Source organism: Ochotona curzoniae, unplaced genomic scaffold, assembly GCF_017591425.1.
Source record: "Ochotona curzoniae isolate NIBS_2020 unplaced genomic scaffold, NIBS_Ocur_1.0 contig_4105, whole genome shotgun sequence".
NCBI lineage: Eukaryota > Metazoa > Chordata > Mammalia > Lagomorpha > Ochotonidae > Ochotona > Ochotona curzoniae.
The window spans coordinates 11059901-11079121 of NW_024466129.1; positions in this window are offsets into that span (position 1 = coordinate 11059901).

Genomic DNA, 19221 nt, shown 5'->3' on the forward strand with positions numbered 1-19221 from the left:
CAAATGGCCATAATGGCTGGGGCTGGGCCAGGTTGAAACCAGGAAGCTGGAGTTCCATCCGGGTCTCCCACAAGAATGGCAAAGGCCCAGGGATGTGGGCCATCTCCTGCTATTTTCCCAAGCACATGAGCAGGGAGCAGGATTGGAAGTGGAGCAGCCCAGACTTGAGCCAGGGTCCATATGGGCTATGACAGCTTACTCTGTGATGCCCTATCACCAGTTCCACTGGCCCCACCTGCTGGGAGAAATCCCTTGGTCCCAGCCCCAAAGGAGTATAACTTCAAATGGAGTCTATTCGTGACAACACAGGTGGAATTACCGGAACTACTCCAGATTGAACCCTAGGACGTCACACGTACTTGGAAGGAGGAGGAATGCTCTTCCCAGCCCTGGGGAGGAAGTTCTAGCTGTGAGGGACTATTGCAGTAGGGTCCCCTTCATCCCTTCACTGCCAGGACTGCTGCCAGGACAGCAGGCTGAGTGTGGCCTCACTGAGGTTACCTATCCCCCAAAGACTGACTAATGAAGGAATTTAAGGCCTGCTTCTGGGAGAGTCTGCTTATAACATAGCCTTGTCATTTATCCTACTTGTCCCCATGTTTTAAATAGTGTCAAAGAGAATGAGTGTGGGCCCGGCATGATAGCATAGTGGTTAAAGTCCTCACCTTTAATGCGCCGGGATCCCATATGGTTGCCGGTTCTAATTCCGGCAGCCCATCCAGCTCCCTGCTTGTGGCCTGGGAAAGCAGTCAAGGATGACCCAAAGCTTTGGGACCCTGCACCCACATGGGAGACCAGGAAGAGCTCCTGGCTTCAGATTGGCTCGGCTCCAGGCGTTGTGGCCGCTTGGGGAGTGAACCATCGGGCGGAAGATCTTCCTCTCTGTCTCTCCTCCTCTGTATATCCGCCTTTCCAATAAAAATAAATAAATCTTAGAGAGAGAGAGAATGAGTGTGACTGTGTGGTTCTGCACTGCCCTAGTTCAGAGCACCAGGAGCAGGTGCTCCAGTACAGCTTTGGCACACGCAGCCCATCTGACACCTTCCTTCCCCAGGAGCCAATCTTACCTTACCCTCTCCCTCTAAGCTCCCGGTCTTCTTCCTGCTGGATGGGCATGTTGGGCAAGGTCAGGAGTGGGGAGGATAATGAGGTGGCTCGGTGGGATCCCTGTCCTGTGATTGCTATCAGAGTTGGATAGGAGAAGTCCAGGCTGTGGGCTGGAGACTCAACTCTTGTACAAGTATGCGGATACTGAGACACACCCACAGCGAGGCCAGAGGCCCAGGGCAGGAACTGGGGACAGGATCGGAAAGCCACAGCAGTAGAGCCCTGGGGCCAGAGGTCCAGCCTGAACAGGGAGCCTGTCTGACTTATCAGTGACACCTTTGCTGCAGGTGTGGTGATGTTTGCTGATTGTGCGTGGACCAGCGAGCCCTGGGTGTAGGGATGAGGTGGGGTGGCCTAAGGCCAGAGCCCAGCACTGGAGACTAATTCTGAAGCTTCACTGACCTGTTTTGCCAGCTCCACTGTCCCTCAGTTGTGCTTGTTGCTTGATGAACAAATTCATTTCCTTGACTCCCTAAAGCATGGCTTGGAAACATTGGACTCTGGGTAGATATTTGTCCATAATAGAATTTTGGCTGGTATATGACCAAATGAGTGAAAATGGATGATTTTGTTTTACACTGCACATTGTTAAAAAAAAAAAAAAAAAACCTCACAAGTGGAGGAGGGCATTCAGTATCATTGCACAGTTAACTAGTGATTGGAAAGTAGGCACGTAGGGAAGTACCACCCAGCCATTTTACTCAAGAAGTGCCATTATACCATCAGGCCTCCTATAAGAGACAGCTGCCGTTGGCCTGCTGGCGCCTGCTCTCCCCAGGCAATGTGCCATGCAGGTAGACTCACTCTTATGTTCTTGCCTTCTTGCTTCTCCACATTGCCACAAGGAGATGTCCCATGCTGCTTTGCATAGCTGAGTTTTATTCATTGTCTCGCCACGGAGCAATGCACTTGAGTTAACTACAGCTCACATCTCCATTTCAGTCCTGGTGGAAACGGGTCTTTCTATCCCTCATTCTATTTCTTTTTTTGCTCTTTCTGCTGCTATTATATAGCATGCTGCTCATGAACATGTCTGCCCACGTTTCTTCATGTGCCACACAGCTGGATCTCTCTAGGCCGTGCTTTCTCAGTGGGGACATTGTTCACAGGGTGCTGCTGGACTGTGCTAGCACTGTAGGGTGCTGGTCGCATTCCTGGCTCCCATTTGTTGAATGCCGGAGTCCCTGTACCCCTCCCCAAGTCCCAACAATCAAAGAAATCTCCAGACATTGCTAAACACAAATCATAGCAACAGCTTGTAGCTCACAGTGAAATTGCTCAGTCACAGGAGCCATGGATCCTCAGATTCCTCAGCAAATGCCAAATCAATTGCATGAGATTTTCCTTTTTGGAACTCATGTTTATTTCTTTAGGAGCTAGAGAGAGACAGAGAGTGAAAGACGAAGGGAAAGAGAGGGTGCTCCCATCTGTTGATGGAATTCCTAGTTGTATGCCAGCCAGGCAGCCAGGAACTCAGTCCAGGTCCCCAATGTGGGTGGCAGGGACCCACCACTTGAACCGCCACCGCTGCCTTTAAGGTCTGCATTGGCGGAGAGCAGGAATTAGGAGTCGGAACCAGTCGAAGAAGCCAGGTCCTCCAACATGGGAGTCCAAGTTTTCATGCATGTATGGGTTTTTAAAAAAAAAAATTAAGAGAAAGAATTTTGTTCTAATTGTCTTAATTTTTGTCATTAAAATGGCCTTGAAAAGTTAAGAGCCTTTGAAAGCTCTTACTTGATGAAGGAAATGTGGTCTCCCTACCTTGGTTCCCAAATATGTGCTGGAATAGTCCTTGTTGACACATGGCCAGGTCTGAGGTTCTGAAGGTGTCCGTGCATCTAAGGCCCTCTCTGGTTCTTCCGGCTCCCTCTCAGCCACTCTTCCAGGGCTGTGACACTGCTTCTGTGGAGTAGCCACCATTCCTGCAGCGTGGCCAGGCCTCTGCGACTGTGTGTCTCATATGTCCCCACCTTCCCGAATGTCTTATTTTTTTTTTTTTAAAGAGCTTCATTTATTTTTATTGGAAAGGTAGATTGCATTTATGGAGAGAAGGGGAGACAGACAGAAAGATTTTCCATCCTCTGGTTTCATTTCCCAAGTGACCACAAAGGCCGGAGTTGAGCCGATCTAAAGCCAAGAGACAGGGCCTTCTTCCAGGTCTCCCACATGGGAGCAGAGTCTCAAGGCTTTGGGCCATCCTCCACTGCTTTCCCAGACCACCAGCAGGAAGCTGGATGGGAAATGGAGCAGCTGAGACACAAATTGCTGCCCATATAAGATCCTAGTGCTTGCAAGGTAAAGATTTAGCAACTTGGCCATTGTGCTGGGCACCCTTCCTGGATATCCCTAAGAGAGGCTCTGACTTTCTGAGGACACCCTGATCTGGCCTGGTTATGTCTCAGGGGAATAACAGGATAGCCCTGTTACTTAGAATTACACTTGAGGGGGCCTCGCTGAAGCCCCTTGAGGGATGAACTCCACTTGGGTGCTGCAGGCCAGGACAGCCCTGTTCAGGCTTTGGTGGGCATCAGCCTATCTCACTACCATCTTCCATGGCTTATAGGTGGGAACATGCAGACAGCTCACTGCTCTTCCAAGTCTTCAGTGATCAGGCCGGGGGTGGTGCAGGTGCTTGCCATACCCGGAGGCATAGGCTAGATGTTACAGGTATGCTACATAAGCCACTCCCCAGCCCCCAGGACTACTTGGCAGAACACAGCACAAACCACCCCTTGTCCTCCTTCCAGCTTGCAGGAAGAGGTGGAGTCTGAGAAGGGATTGGACTTCAGATTGCAAGTTATCTAAGGAAGGAATGATAGTCATGGGAGAGGCTGTGCATTCCAACTGCATGTAATTACAGGGCTTAAAGCTGCGGAGGGAGGAGGGGAGGAGAAGAGTTATGTGTGTGGCTTTGATGCCAGAGCCAGCCAGTGATTCAAAAAGAGAAATAGCTGCATCCATCTTGGGTTCTGGGAGAAGAAGAGAGATGTTGACTCAGAACAGGCCACTTAGACTAAGCAAAAGCTATCTTGGGCAGGTGCATGGTTGTCTGAAAAATGCTGTCGCTCTTTTTAACGATCTATTTTGTGTTTATTGGAAAGGCAGATTTAGAGAGAGAGGATGAGACAGAAGACGCTGTCATTTTCTTGCTTGTTTAAAGGCTGAGTCTCTCTGAGCTGTTCTTCCTCTTTTACCCTCCCAGAGCCCTCGGTAGCACGAAGACCCTGATGTACAGCTCGACCTGTCCATCAGAACCAAAATGTGGGCCCTAGTGGTCATGGGACCTCACTTGCCTGTTCCCCTTCCTGCTTGACCTGACCTGTCAGCTTTCAGCAAAGGTCACTGTGCCAGCAGGCTGTGTGTCCTGGCCCGTGCAGCGCACTGCATGAAGTGGGCTCCGATGCACTCTGTGGCTGTAACATTGTGAGGAAACGTGCAGGGTTTTCAGACGGACACAAGAAATACAACCCTGTCTCTGAGTAAGGGTCTACCAACATGACACAACATGACATTAGCAGTGCTAACAAAACATAATCAATCCTTTTAAAGGCATTTGTATACCCTGGGTCAGCAGCATCCAATTGTGACCACGGCATTGACATCTGCCACCAGTAATGAAGACAGCCTTGGTCCAGGTGCCTTGAAGCAGACACCTGAAGTCGTTACCCCCATTTTACCCAATGAAGACCCGGAGGTTCATCTTCTGAAAGTTCATATGCAAACAACTCATATGCCAGGCTGAAACCAGGCTCAGGATTTGGCCAGCACTACTCGGCATGGGCCTGGCAGTGCAGAGGGCTGCGGGTCAGCGGAGACAGATCCTGCTGAAAACTGGCAGCAGCGCACTCAGTTCTGTCCCGAGTCTTCCTTCCACCTGCTGTAGGACTTGACCTCTAACCATTGCTTCTCCCCTCTTCCTGCCTGAGACATCCTCTTCCATGTTTATGATCCTGCCTCATACCCTCACCTTGTCCCTTCAGTATAAGTTAAGCGACATATCCTAAAATATGTCTGAGTTTGCATGTGACTGCCATGCTGTGCTCCTCATGCTTTCCTCGCTGAGCCCTTGGACGAAGACGGTGGATGGCAATTAAACTGGTGGGTCAAAAAGAGGGAATTTCAGACAGAGAGCAAGTTATGAAAGAGTTGAAAATGAAAGTGTTACATCAACCTCAGTGGTTGACTGCATCCGCAGCAGCTACTGTGAGTGGGGCTGGAGGTGTATTTCAAGAGGCTAGTCCCATTGAGCCAGACCCAAGGCAGGGACTGCTGGGGCACTGTGGCCTTCAGCGAGCAGGCAGAGGGAACATTGCAGGTCAAAGGTTGAAGCCTAGTCCACAGGGTGTTCTTGTAGAACAAAGTTAACTAACGCAACAGGAAGCAGGCTTCTGATAGTTCAGTCATTCCTGCCTGCAAGTAGAGGCCATTCAATCAGAGGTGCATAGAAACAGAAGCCTTGAAACTAAGGCTCATGGGTATATCCATAACTTCCAAGAAACAAGTCTTTGGTGGGGCGCTGGGATCTGAGCACCTTATGGTCAATGGAAGCCCTCAGGAGTGGGAATTGGGCTTCTTTGGATGCAAGGCTGCTTCCTCTTTACATGGACACACTGCAAATGGGAAAATTAGTGGTTAGTAGTCCGCTTCCAGGAATTGCAAATAAGACGTCTGATCATTTCCCCAAACATATGGAGAAATCTCTTGCTGACACCCCAGCCACATGTAGATATGTTGGTTAACATGCAAGCCACCATTTGACATTTGACCAAGCCTGATGATCTTGTCGGCTCCAGTCCTACAAGAAGTCAGCATTTTTTTTAAAGATTTATTTATTATTTATTGGAAAGTCAGATATACAGAGAGGAGGAGAGACAGAGAGGAAGATCTTCTGTCCGATGATTCACTCCCCAAGTGAGCACAACGGCCGATGCTATGCTGATCTGAAGCCAGGATCCAGGAACTTCTTCTGGGTATGCCACATGGGTGCAGGGTCCCAAAGCTTTGGGCTGTCTTCGACTGCTTTCCCAGGCCATAAGCAGGGAGCTGGATGGGAAGTGGAGCTGCCGGGATTAGAACCGGCGCCCATATGGGATCCCGGCGCGTTCAAGGCGAGGACTTAAGGCAAGGACTTTAGCCGCTAGGCCACGCCGCCGGGCCCAAGAAGTCAGCATTTTGAGGACTGTCCCTTGCTTCCTCAGACAGAGATGGTGGCCACTCCAGGGGAAGATCAGGGAGATGAGGCCAGGGGAGGAATGGTCCTAAGACTGTCGACAATGAACTTTTTATCACGTGCCTGCCTCATCCACATCTACTTCACCATCAGGAAGCTGACATGCTGATCCCTGGAGACTTTTGGAGGAAATGAATGAGAACTGTTCTCATTGAACTGACTCAGGTTTAGGTTGTGGGGTGTGTGGACTCCAGGCATGCAGTGGCTGCCGGTGGGGTTAGAGGTATGGGGCTAGGGGCCTAGCCCATCCATGCCCACTGGCTTTCCTGCTCAAGGCTGTCCTTGAGCCATTCAGTGGAGCGCTTAGTCTCCTCTTGGCTGCTCAGGTGGCCTGGGTTCTCCTGATGTCTGCTGCAGCTGTCTGGCTTGCTCCTCCTGATTTCTTGGCCTTGACCATGGCAGGTCACAGGTCGGTTCTAGTGGACAGATAGGCTCTGTGAACCACAGTGTCTCAGGGTGTCAATGGCAGGTGCCTCTGTTAACTGAAGCCAACCTCTCCCGCACCTGAGCAATCATGATAACTTTACCTTACTAGAAATTCTTCCCAAATCTCAATGTTAAGGTTTCCCAAAGACATTGCTATTGTTGGGGGTCACAGGAAGTTTGCCAAATCTAGGGCAAGTGCTTGGCGCAGCATCTTAAGTCACCTCTTGGTATGCCCCATCCCATATCCGAGTCTTTGCTGCTCCACTTCTAATCCAGGTTCCTGCTAAGCTGCTTTCTAGAGACGTGATAGGAGATGGTTCAAGAACTTGAGGCTTTGTCACCCAGGTGGGAGATCTGACTCCTGACTAGGCCCTGCTTTGGTCACTGTAGGCATCTGGAGAGTGACCCAATGGGTGGAAGCTGTCTCTCTAACTCCCTACCTTTCAAATGCAAGCTGCACCCTGGAGGGTAGTAGCCAGGGTAGGCAGATGGTAGGTACCTGGTAAGTGCAAATTCTGGGAGCACAGGGGAGGATTACAGGGCCAGGTCTTTGTCCCAGCCACTTCCTCTGTGCAGGTGTCCCCTGCTTAACTGCTTAATCAACCAATCCAGAAGGATGGCAGGTCATTTGTGCAACAGCATTAAGAAAGGAAAGAAAGTCTGGAAAAAGAAATGCATTCATCTACATGGAGATCAGCTTTGCCCACTTCCCCAAGAAGGCAAAGGATGAAAGTGCTTAGGCGTTAAAAAAAAAAAAAAAGGTCTTACTAAGCTAGAGTTTTAAATAAAGCAAGAATTTCATAATATCTCTCACAAGTGCCTTTAAAGTAGGCTCTGACACCTATTTTTGGTCAATGAAAAGAGGAAGAGACAGTGGCCCCAGACAGAGGTCACATATAGGAGATGCTGAGTGGCCTTTGAGCCAGTGTCTGCTTCCTGGGGACCAAGAGGTAAGCCAGGGACAGCTGGAAGAGTGTCCTGTGTCAGCAGATGTGATCTACAGGGCACAGCACCTAGCAGGGAAGAAGCGAAAAGCACAACCAGGTGGGCGAGGGGCTGCGGTAGCGATGGAGGCCCACCTGCAGCTCATCCTGCTCCCTGACAGGCAGGTGAGGGGTGATGGCAGAGAGACCAGGAGCAGAGGAGCTGACCTCTGGAGAGCAGATTCTGCCACCGGATTAAGTCCAAGAGTTACCAGGCTGCTCGTTAGAAAGCATGGAGACACAGAGCAGTCCTGGGGCCCTAGGACCCCTGCAGATACGGCGGGTACCGAGGTTCACCTCGCTCTCCCTCTGCTGCCTGCAGGCACTGCCCACTCGGCCTAATCAGCTCTGGGTGGCTCAGCAGGGACTCACAGCCAGCCACAGGTGGCGGTGTGGGGCGGTCAAGCAGGATCCATGCTCCATAGGATTCTAACTTCCAGATCCTCAGTGGCCCAGAAGGAGTTTGAAGGCCTGAGCTGGGGTGAGGGTGGGGGTGATCCTAAGCACTGCTAAAGGGTTAAGTAAACTACAGAGAGACCTCACCAAGACCTGGCCCACCAAAGTGTGTTGCTCATGGCAGCGTGAGCACAAAGAGACACGTGCAGGAGTGTGCCTCGGTGTGCAAGGGAGCATGGAGAGAGGGAGAAGGATGGAGAAGACCTGTCAAGTGGCATGGAGTTGCACATCACAGCAAACCTGTAAAACCGAATATGCACGTGGACAGGATGTGGCAGATGCAGGCACAGATAAAAGCCTTGTTCTGATCAAGCTTTTGTGACATAATCCAGAAGAAAGTTGGCCTGAAGCGCAGGAGTGTTGGGGAAGGGCGGGAGAGAGCCCTGCAATGGGTGGGGCAGAGAGGGCCTTGGCCTGGGCTGAGGCAAGCTGAGCTCATCTTCCCACCAATCCCCCAACCTCTGCACTCTGCAAAGCCTCCCATTTGTGACCAGGGAGTCAGGCTGTGCAGAAGCAGGGTCTCTGGTCTCTGCATTCAGACCCTTCCCAGCCAACAGGCTAGCACAGAGGAGAGGGCGGAACTGGCTCCCAGGTCTGCAGAGACCTGTCTTGTGAACGAGGGATTGCCCTGGTGAAAACGTGGTTGGAATTTGCTAGGGCAGCGACAGCTGCAGGGTGACAAGATCGGCCTGTTCCCACGGGGGGCAATGGCCCGGTTGCTCTTGAAAGCAGTGGCCAGGCTGTTCAGGAGCACTGTTGGGCCCAGGTGCGAAGGCCTCTGTTGGAACACAGGTGCACCTGTCTTCTGGCACCCACCTCCTCCACTCTTAGGCCACACACTCAGGGACTTGGTGGGTCCAAGAAACACTCTATCCCTCCATCTGCTTGCGTGTCTGTCCAGTGCCGCTCCTGGCATCTGCCCGTTATAGCGGGAGGAGAGCATTCAGCAGAGGAAGTCTCTGAGCAATGTGGACCTCCGCCGTTTCTATCTCCTGAACAACAAGCAGTTCCAAGACCTGTTTGGATGTCAGTATCATCTGGAAGGTGGTTCCGGACTCAGAAGTCAGATGGCGTGCCTGGTTCGGCTGTTCTCAGCCAGTGTTCCAGTCCCTCCATTCTTGACCACAAATGGGGAAGCCAAGGCGGTAGTGCTTGCCTCAGAGGCTCAGTGAAAATTAAGTGAGTCAATATTTGCAAAGGGCTTTTGGCGATGCCTGGGAAATAGAAAGCTCCAGGTGTTTGCTCTTCCTCCCGCTCACCTGCGAGGCTCAGCCGACAGGTGACTCGGTACACAGAACAGTGATGTTCTGGGAGGGGTTTGGGGCAAGACCCGGAGCTTGGGTTCTGTTTTCGAGAACTCTTCACACTTCTAGAAATCACCAAGTCCTCCAAAAAGCATTTGGCTTGCACGGGTTGAAAGCATCAGCATGCAAGTTAGAAACTGACCGTATTAGTAACTAAAACGGACAACACGCAGAGGGATGATTAGTTTATTAGCAACATGGGGCTGGCATTGTTGCCAAGTGAAGCCAACTACCTTCAGTGTTAGCTTTCCGTACAGGCACCTGTTCAAGTCCTGGCTGCTCCACTTCTGATCCAGCTCCCTGTGGATGCTCCTGGGAAAGCGGAAGATGATCTATCAAGTGGGAGCGGGGGGCCGGGGGGGGAGGTCCTGCTACCCACATGAGGGACCCAGATAGAGTTCTGAGTTCCTGACTTCATCCTGGGCCAGTCCAGGCTGTTGTTTGTTACATGAAATAGCAGATACAAGATCTCTCTCCCTCCTGTACCATGTGTGTCATCCTACCTTTCAAATAAATAAATCTGGGCCTGCTGCAGTAGCCTAGTGGCTAAGTCCTTGCCTTGCATGCGCCAGGATCGCATATGGGCACTAGCACATGTCCCGGAGGCCCCAGTTCCCATTCAGCTCCCTGCTTCTGGCCAGGGAAAGCAGTGGAAGATGGCCAAAAGTCTTGGGACCCTGCACCTGCGTGGGAGACCTGGCGGAGGCTCCGGGCTCCTGGCTTCAGCTCAAGTTCAGTTCTGGCCATTGTGGCCATTTGGGGAGTGAACCAGTGGAAGTAGGATTTTTCTCTTTGCTCTCCTTCTCTCTGAAAATCTGCCTTTCCAATAAAAAAAAAAGGATCTTTTACAAACATAAGAACAAATCTTTTATATTTGAACATCAATATTTCATGACCCACAGCTCTGGTTTCCTACACAAAGCAACAGTAGTAGAGAGAACAGTGGCATTTTGACGTAGTTTGGCAGCTTTTGTTGAACATTTCATTTTCCTGTCTGCTTCTGCATTACTTCTCCATGTTCCAAAATGTAACGTCCTTTGGGTTGAAGAGTATTCAGGAGACCTAGAGATGTGCAGATGTAAAACTGGCAAGGGGAGGACCTTGTGTCTCCCTTGAGAAGGGCTTAGGGCCTCCAGGGCTCCAGAAATGCAACTGAGAACCATGCATGTGGAATTCCAGGGAGGTAAACGTTTCTATCAGGCTTACCTCTTGCGTTAAATGTTTGTAGAAGAAAGGTAAGTATGAAGTGCTCTAGGACATGAAGTTGTTCTGGAAAGCTAAGGCCTGGCACAGGTTCCACAGAGGCAGAGCCCAGGTTTGGACGCTGCCCCAAGGCCCCCCACTGACCCTGTCACTTGCTCCGAGTCTGCCTTGCTGCTGGCTGGCTGGGTCACTCAGTTGCCTGGTTTTTATCTTGGTCTCTTCCCCAGCACATGTCCTTGTTCAAGTTTATTCACTTACTTCCCATGCAGTCCAAAGCCAGAGCGTCTGAGGATGGTCACTGCCAAGTCCCCAGTGCCTTGATGAGCTGTCCTGAGGAACCAAGACGGCGAGGGTCACTGCCAAGTCCCCAGTGCCTTGATGAGCTGTCCTGAGGAACCAAGATGGCGAGGGTCACTGCCAAGTCCCCAGTGCCTTGATGAGCTGTCCTGAGGAACCAAGGTGGCAGAGGCCCTTGAATCTCTCCTGTGTTTCTCTGTGGCCTCATGGATCTGTTTCTTTGCAGGAGGCTCTGCTCATCCCAGCCACTGGCTGAGTGTTCCTTCTGTGAGACGGGTGCCCAGCACCTCCTTCACCAACACTTGTGGTGCCCAGGACTCCTGGAATTCTGTCTTTAGCCTCATAGGGCTCCCTCCAGGACCGCGGTGTGTGTGTGAGTGTGTGTGTATGTGTGTGTGCGCGCACATCCATGGATATAGGAAGCAGGGGGAGCTGTGGCATGAATGTGGAAGGCCAAGGGCTGAGCCTGAGCATGCGCTGTCCTGATCCACCTGATCCACCTGATCCACTGTCCTTGATCCTGATTCTGGAGGCAACAACTCCCACGTGTCTTTTGTCCTGCCCTCCTCTCATTAACAATAGTGTTCACGGAAGCAGGAAGAACCAGACAGAAGTCCTGCGGGAAGGCAAGCTTTCAGGAATGGCCCTCTCTTCTCTCCTGTGTGCATGGGGCTGCCATGATCTGAGAACTGGACCACAAGAAGGGGGAGCTCACCCCTCAGCTAGTGGATGAGGCCAGGCTCCGAGCGGGGGGCTGAGCCAGCAGCAGCAGCAGCAACTTGATCTTGGACTTTGAGGCCTCAGCTGCCTGGGCACCCCCTTGGCTTCCCGGCTCTGGGTTCCACTGAGCCCTTCAATGCCTGCTCCATCCATTTCCGCTTAGAGCTTCCAGCCTCCAGGCTCACCCAGCCTTCCACGAGGATGCATAGAATACATATAAATGTGTGTGCACACTGGTGACAAACAGAAAGTGAACGGAGCAACTGAGGGAGGAGCCACAAAACCTTCCTCCAGAGGAGGAACCAGGGACCCTGTCTCTACCTGGGGCCACCCAAGACTATCCAACTGGCGGCTTAACTTGTGGCTAAAGTGTCCTGATAAAATGGGAGCTCAGCCAAGTCTGTGAAGTTTAGTTAATGCAGAGTCCAGAGGTACACATTGCCAGATGTCAATCACAAATGTCAATCATAAGTGTCGCAGCCAATTGCCAATCAATGCCCCTCATTGGATAAAAGCCTCGGGCTAAGCAGAGGAGATATCGTCTTTCGTCTGGCCTGTTCCTCTCTTGGAACATACTTTAGTAAACTTTACTAGTCCTATTCATCTTACCGATGAATAAAAATCAGGGCAAATTGGCTTCCAATGGCATGTATGCGTATCATTTTATATATGTAGGAAATGTGCGAACACACAGTCACACCCTATATAGGAATGCTTTGTTCAGCAGCTGACCGTGTATGTGACAGTAATTCATTTCCTAGATTACAATGGAGCCAAGATCTCCATGGCTGGTGACATCATAGCATTGTGATGTCCCAGCACAGGACATGGTGATTTGCAGGGGTGTAGATACCCAGACCTGCCGTGCTGCCAGTCCTGCAGCAATGCAGCACGTGTAGGGACTGGCACTGTGGCCCAGCAGATCAAGTTGCCACCTGAGACAATGGCATCCCATATGGGGATGACTAATTCAAGTCCTTGGCTTCCCCACTTCTCATTCTAGCTCCTTGCTGACGCACGCGAGAAAGCAGCAGGAAACGACTCAAGAGTTTGGGCCCGGGTCATCCACGTGGGAGATCCAGATGGAGTCCAGGCTCCTAGCTTCTGCTTGGCCCAGAAGCAACATAGGCAGCTGTTTAGGGAGTGAACCAGCAAACGGAAAAATCTCTCTTTTTCCCGTTTTTCTTCCCTACCCCCTCATATCAGTAACTCTGCCTTTCAAGTTAACAAAACACATCTTTCATGAAGTGTAGTGCTTGTCATTGTCTGCAGCAGATAATACTTGATAACAACAATAAATGGCTCTGTGACTGGTTTGCATTTCTTATCCCTATCTTAGAGTGACTGTAAATAGAAACATATGATGTGTGTGTTTATATGACACACATACATAGCAAGAGGGGCTACACGCGCTGGACTCACACTGACCATGGAGGTGAAGTCCCAGGACCTGCAGTCAGCGAGCTGGAGACCCAGGAGAGCTGAGGGTGTGAGTTCCAGGCTGACAGAAGGGGAAGCCTGACATTTCACCATGGAGGGAAGCAGGCAGAGGGAGAAAATTCCTCTTCATTGTTCTTTCGTTCTACCCAGCTGATTGGTGGACTCCCACCCATGTTGGGAGGAGCTGTGGCTGACCTCAGCGGGCGGGCCCACAGCTTCAAATGCTGGTCTCATGCAGATACCCCTGGGTGCCTGTCAGGTGTACACAATGAACTATTACAGCTGGTGATGGCTGCCTGGGTTCCTCTCTTCCCAGAGTGGGGCAGAGCATGATCAGCATGTGACCCAGTCTTACTGATTTCTTTGTGCACTAGAGAGCTAAGGGAAGATGTGGTGCTACCTTCCAGGCCTCAGCCTGGAGTAGCAATGGCCTTACTGTAGGGCAAACTTCCCGTTGGTCACTCTCCCAGCTCCTGTATCCCAGGGGTTGGTATATGAGAACTCTGCGGGGCGAATGCTGGAGTCAGTCCTTTCTGCAGCTGCTGGCTGGAGTGCTGGATCTGAGAAAATGTGGTCTCCAGGCTGGCAGACCTTGCACAGCCTCCCTCCAGCATGCCCTCTCCTAGAATCCTTGGCAAGGGTCTTGCCTACCTGAGTCCAAGTTGGAAGGCCGGCTATAAACAATTTCCTAATGTTCTCCAGAAATCTGCTTTAGGAGTGTGTGCCACAAAGCCGGGTGAGGCTTACAGAACACACGGGAAACCAATCTGTAAACTGATTGGTGGAGAGGTCACCTGCCAGCTGCAAGGGCAGTTGGTCTCCCTTCGTGGTACTGGCCCTGTGGGCAGTAGTGTGCTGGGCATTCAGCACCGTACGCTGCACAGAACACTGGCCCAGCCCTGGGCACCTGGGAGGCCAGACACCGCGCTTCCATGTGCCACACCTCTTCACTACAGCCTTTGCTGGCACCAGGGCAGACTTGATGGTTGCTTACAAGAAGCTGTGGCCAATATGAAGTCTTTTTTTGGAACTAAAATCCAATTTTAAAATGATGAATGGTTTTTATATTGTGAGTTTTAGGTGAACTCAGTGAAGACGCCTCAGATATAAAACAAAGTATAAATCTTTGGTGTGTCATTCAGTGTAATCTCTACATGCATGTACTTGCGTGTTTCAGACCCACGTCATGGTACAGACCACAACCATCCCTTAGATACTCTTGCCTCCATGTCTTCTGATGTTTTTCACCACAAATTACTTTGACTTACTTTAGTATTTGACAAAGACAGAACCAAACAACTTGTGTTTTGTGTGTATGTGTGTGTGCGTGTGTGTGTAAATTCTTGCTCACTCAGCATGTTTTGGGGATGCATCTATCTATGTGGTTGCTAGTACCAGAGGTAGTTTCATTTTTGTTATGAAATAGTATTTTACTGTCTGAACGTGCCAGTCTCCTGTTGGTGGATACTTGGACTTCCAGCTTAGGGTGTAAGGTCTTAAGATGATTAGGGGCTGACACTGTGGTATAGCATGCTAATCCTCTACCTTCAAGTGCCAGTATCCCATATGGGCACTAGTTCCTGTCCTGGCTGCCCCATTTTCAATCTAGCTCTCTGCCTGTGGCCTGGAAAGGCAGCAGAGGACGGCCCAAATCCTTGGGACTCTGCTCCCATGTGGGAGATCCAGAAGAAGCTCCTGGCTGCTGGTTTGAGATTGGCTTAGCTCTGAGCATTGCAGCCATTTGGGGAGTGAACCAGTGGATGGAATTTTTTTTTTTCCTGTCTGTTACTTTGCATCTCAACTAAAACTAAATTTTCAAAACAATTTTAAAAAGAAAAGATGATCATAGGGACTGCATTATGGCATGCCACTTAGCAGACTGACATCCCATATGGTGCCAGTTTAAGGCTCAGCTGCTCCAGTTGTGATCCAGCTCCTTGCAAATGCACCTGGACATCCAGGGGAAGATGACCTGAGTCCAACCCTTGCACCCACATGGGAGACCTGGATGAGCTCTTGGTTCCCGGCTTTTGTTTGACCCAGCTTTGGTTGATGTGACAATTTGGGGAGTCAATTTAAGGATCTCTTTGTCTCTACCTTTCTCTGTGTGTAATTATGCCTTTCAAGTAAGTAAATAAATCTTAAAAATTAAAAAAAAGATGAATATAGAAAAGAAACCAAAAGTTAAACCTGGGTAGTTTTGTCCACTGATTTCTCCTTCTACAAATTGGAATGACATGGACACAGTTCAGGGTGGAAGGGATGGGCCCTGTGCCCCACCTCCAGGATCCTTAATGTTTGTGTGTGTAGCGGGGGGCTGGCATTCGTGAACACTGCCTCATTTCAATTTTGCATTTGATGGGGATAGCATTGAGGCCCAGAGAAGCTGCCCTGTTCGGGGTCGGGATTGCTCCAGTTTCCTGCTTCTAAATCTAACAAGTTGGTTCCTAGAGTGTTGATTCCCAACGTGGCTGCCTGGGAGATGTTAAAAAATAAAACGCTGGGCACTGCCCATCCTGAACATCACCCAGGGAGTTGCAGGCCTTGGCTTTTTTGGAAAGTTCCTGGAAATTCTAATTCTCAGCCTTGCCTGAGAATTCCCTCTAGTATAGGCTGGATGGGGAAGGGGCTGTTTTGCGGTGCTGGTTCGCTTTATGTGCAAAGTGGGGGGAGATGCAGAAGACTGAAGGTTCTTGATTGTAGATCTATGAGAACTGAAGAGCTGTCTGGACACCTGTGTCCAAAGACTTGCAGGGATGGGACTTGACCACCTCAGGTGTTGGGAAGTAGGCTGTTCCCAATAAGGGTCACTTGGGCCACAGGAAATACAATCCATGGACCATGTGGGTAGCCGGGGCACTGCTCAGATCCTTCAGGACTGAGGCCTTGTCTTGTTGTCAGTGGCAATGTGAGCTGCTGACTGCTCACCGCTGGGTCCCTTTCTGGAATTGCCTTCAGAGAGGGAGCTGCCTTACCCAATGTCATAGCCCTCCTGAGGGCTCGTTCCCATTCCATGATGGATGGATGGATGGATGGATGATACAGGCATTGGTCCTCTTCCCTGTCATGGCAGCTTCTGTGTTCCCCAGGGGAGCAGATTCCTGGCAGAACCTGCTGTCGTGGCTGGGCCTTCCACCTGGCCCAGTCCTCACCCTCCCTACAGGTGATGTTTTCAAGGGCACTCTCCAGAAAACTCCCTTCAATTTCTGCTTTAGTGACTGTTTCCCCAGAGTCTAGCTCCAGATGGTAACCTTGGAGAGTAGAAGAGCTGAACGGGGAGTCTGTGGTGAGGGGGAGGGGCAGGGTGGGCACCCAGCCCACCTCCTATCAGCAGAAAACAGATAGTATGCTCATCTACCTGAGTGCACAGTGGTGCAGAAGGGTCCTTAGTTAATCTTTTGGCGTTAGTGGGCCTTAGTATTTTGGCTGGCTAAATGAAGGAATTAAGTGAATTCATTTCTAAAAAACATATTATATAGGGTGTATATATTTAATATATAGTAAACTCTTCAGTTTTGTTCTTTCTGCACTTTCTTAAGGGATCAATAAAAACATAATCCAATGGCAAAACAGGGATCCCGAAGAAGGTTCTGATTAGACATAAGACAAACTGTTGGACTGGCATGTGGCACAGCAGGTAGTCCAGTTTCCTGCTTTTGCAAACTCTGAGAGGCAGCAGGTCAAGTACCTGGGTCCATGCTTCCCACGCGGATCTGAGCTTCTCACGTTGGTGACACAAATTAAGTTCTGGGCTTGTGGCTTCCTCACTATAGTGGGCATTTGGTGAGTAAACCAGCAGGTGGAAGATCTCTTTCTGTTGAAAATAAGTTTTTAAAAAGGAAGAGTACACAAGTCTGAGCTCAACTTGTGCTACCACCAGCTTCAGCAAGCCTGTTGTTCCTCATCCCATTTCCTCACGTGTACAGTGGGAGGTTTGGAAGCTGAGTCCGTGTTTGGAATAAGCATGCAGGCTAAGGCATTATCGTTAGAGTCAGCATGGATGGTTACCATCGATGGTAAATAAAACACCTTCTTTGGTTTCCATTTCCCTATGTGTGAAATGTTGGATTGGCATTTGATGATCTCAAGGTCTCATTCCTTTCCCCTGTACTTTAAGGATGGCTGATCAGACCAGTTTTCAGTAACCATAGTGATCAGGTTGCTATGGGGACACTGCAATTAAAGCCGGCTGGGACCATAATTCTGGCAGTGGGCCTGGCTGGACCTGGAGTGAGGCTTCCCCGCCTCACATGCATATGTGATTGTGGTGTGTCTGGCACCTTGGCAACGGCAGTGGGGGACCCTGTGCGGGCTGAGCATGGCTGTGGTTTGAGAACTCTCACTTCTCTCCGGACATCTGCCTGAGCAGAAGTCTGCTCATCTGTGAGGAAGCTGTTAGAGTAGCAACAGTATGACCAGGCTCGGTCAGAAAGCTAGTCCGGCGAGCGTGGTTCTTAAGGTCACTGCCAAGCTCCAATGCCAGACCGTTGCCTCACTCCCATCTTTTCCTGAGCCAGACATTGACCTTTTACTTCATTCTTAGAGAAATAAAAAGCCATGTGGCAAACGAGTGCCCCTGTGAAAGCCTCCAGCTGTGTACAGACATACACAGCAAAAGATGAGAGCCCTTCCCTCCCCGGCTTTCCATCCACTGGTCTCCTCTGAGCTAAGCGGCTCTTCCTCCTACTAAACATTTTGCAGAGAAGAGACATGGCAGCAAAGTACGGTGTCACCTTCTTTGTTGGTGTGCCGGTGGGCTGATGCTACACAGATGGTTAGGTAACTTGGCCTTTTCACAAAACAGAGTGACTTGAAGGTCTTTGCATGTCAATGAATTGGATGCATTTCAGCCTCTTCTATGGTTGCCAAGTGGCAATGATGCTCAAATGTTTTGGCCCTGGACTTTGGTATGTCCTCAAAAAGTGGTTGAGGACTCTGAAGAGTTCCTGCTATAATAGGCTATATCACTGTTGTTTGCGATAAGTATCATTAAAAGGAAGAAACTGGAGCTGGTGTTGTGGCACAGTGGGTTAGGCCAGTCTTGTGGTTCCATATCCCTGAAAAGTACTGATTTAAGTCCCAGTTGCTCCATTTCTGAACCAGCTTCCTGCTAATGGACTTGGGAAAGCAGTGGAAGATGGTCCAAGTACTTGGGAGATCTGAATGAAATTACACATCAAGAGAGAGCCTATATGTTTTTATTTATTTAAAAGTTAGAATTAGAGGGCCCAGTGCAATGGCTCAGTGGATAAATCCTCTCTTTGCATGCATCAGGATCCCATATGGCACTGATTCATATCCCAGCAGCTCCACTTCCCATCCAGCTCCCTGCTTGTGGTCTGGGAAAGCAGCAGAGGACAGTGCAAAGCCTTGAGATCCTGCACCCATGTGGGACACCCAAAAGAAGCTCCTGGCTTCTGGCTTCGGATCAGCTCAGCTCAGCTTTATTTGTTGCAGCCACTTGGGGAGTGAACCAGTGGACAGAGGATCTTTCTCTCTGTCTCTCCTTCTCTCTCTAAATCTGACTTTACAATAAAAACAAATCTTGAAAAAAACACATGAAAGTTAAAATTAGAGTGAGAAAAGGAGAGAGATCATTTATCCTTCGATTCTCTCCCTAAACGACTACAATGGCCAGGGTAGATTTGGGCCAAAGCCAGGAACCAGGAAACTTCCCGAGTCTCCAAGTAGTCTAATGCTCCATGATGTGTCTCCCGTGGCTTCAGTTAGGCCATAATTTTAGCATTGTCAAGCAAAAAAAGTTTCACATTCTACTTTTTCATTGTCAGCTTCTCTATTTCTGGTCAAGATATGTGACTAAATATATCTTTCTTTTTCCCAATTCACTTAGATTTCTCCAGTTATTCTTGATTGGTTATAATTCATTCTTCAGTAGTTTCTTGGAGAATAAGTCATGTGCAACACAGCCCCTAACGTTCTCACACATTCAGAACCATTCGCATACAACCTTCAGATATGAAAGTTGCATGAAGAATCATTTTTCCACAAGATTCTGCTACTGATGAGCTCATTGACATGATGGGCTCTGATACTA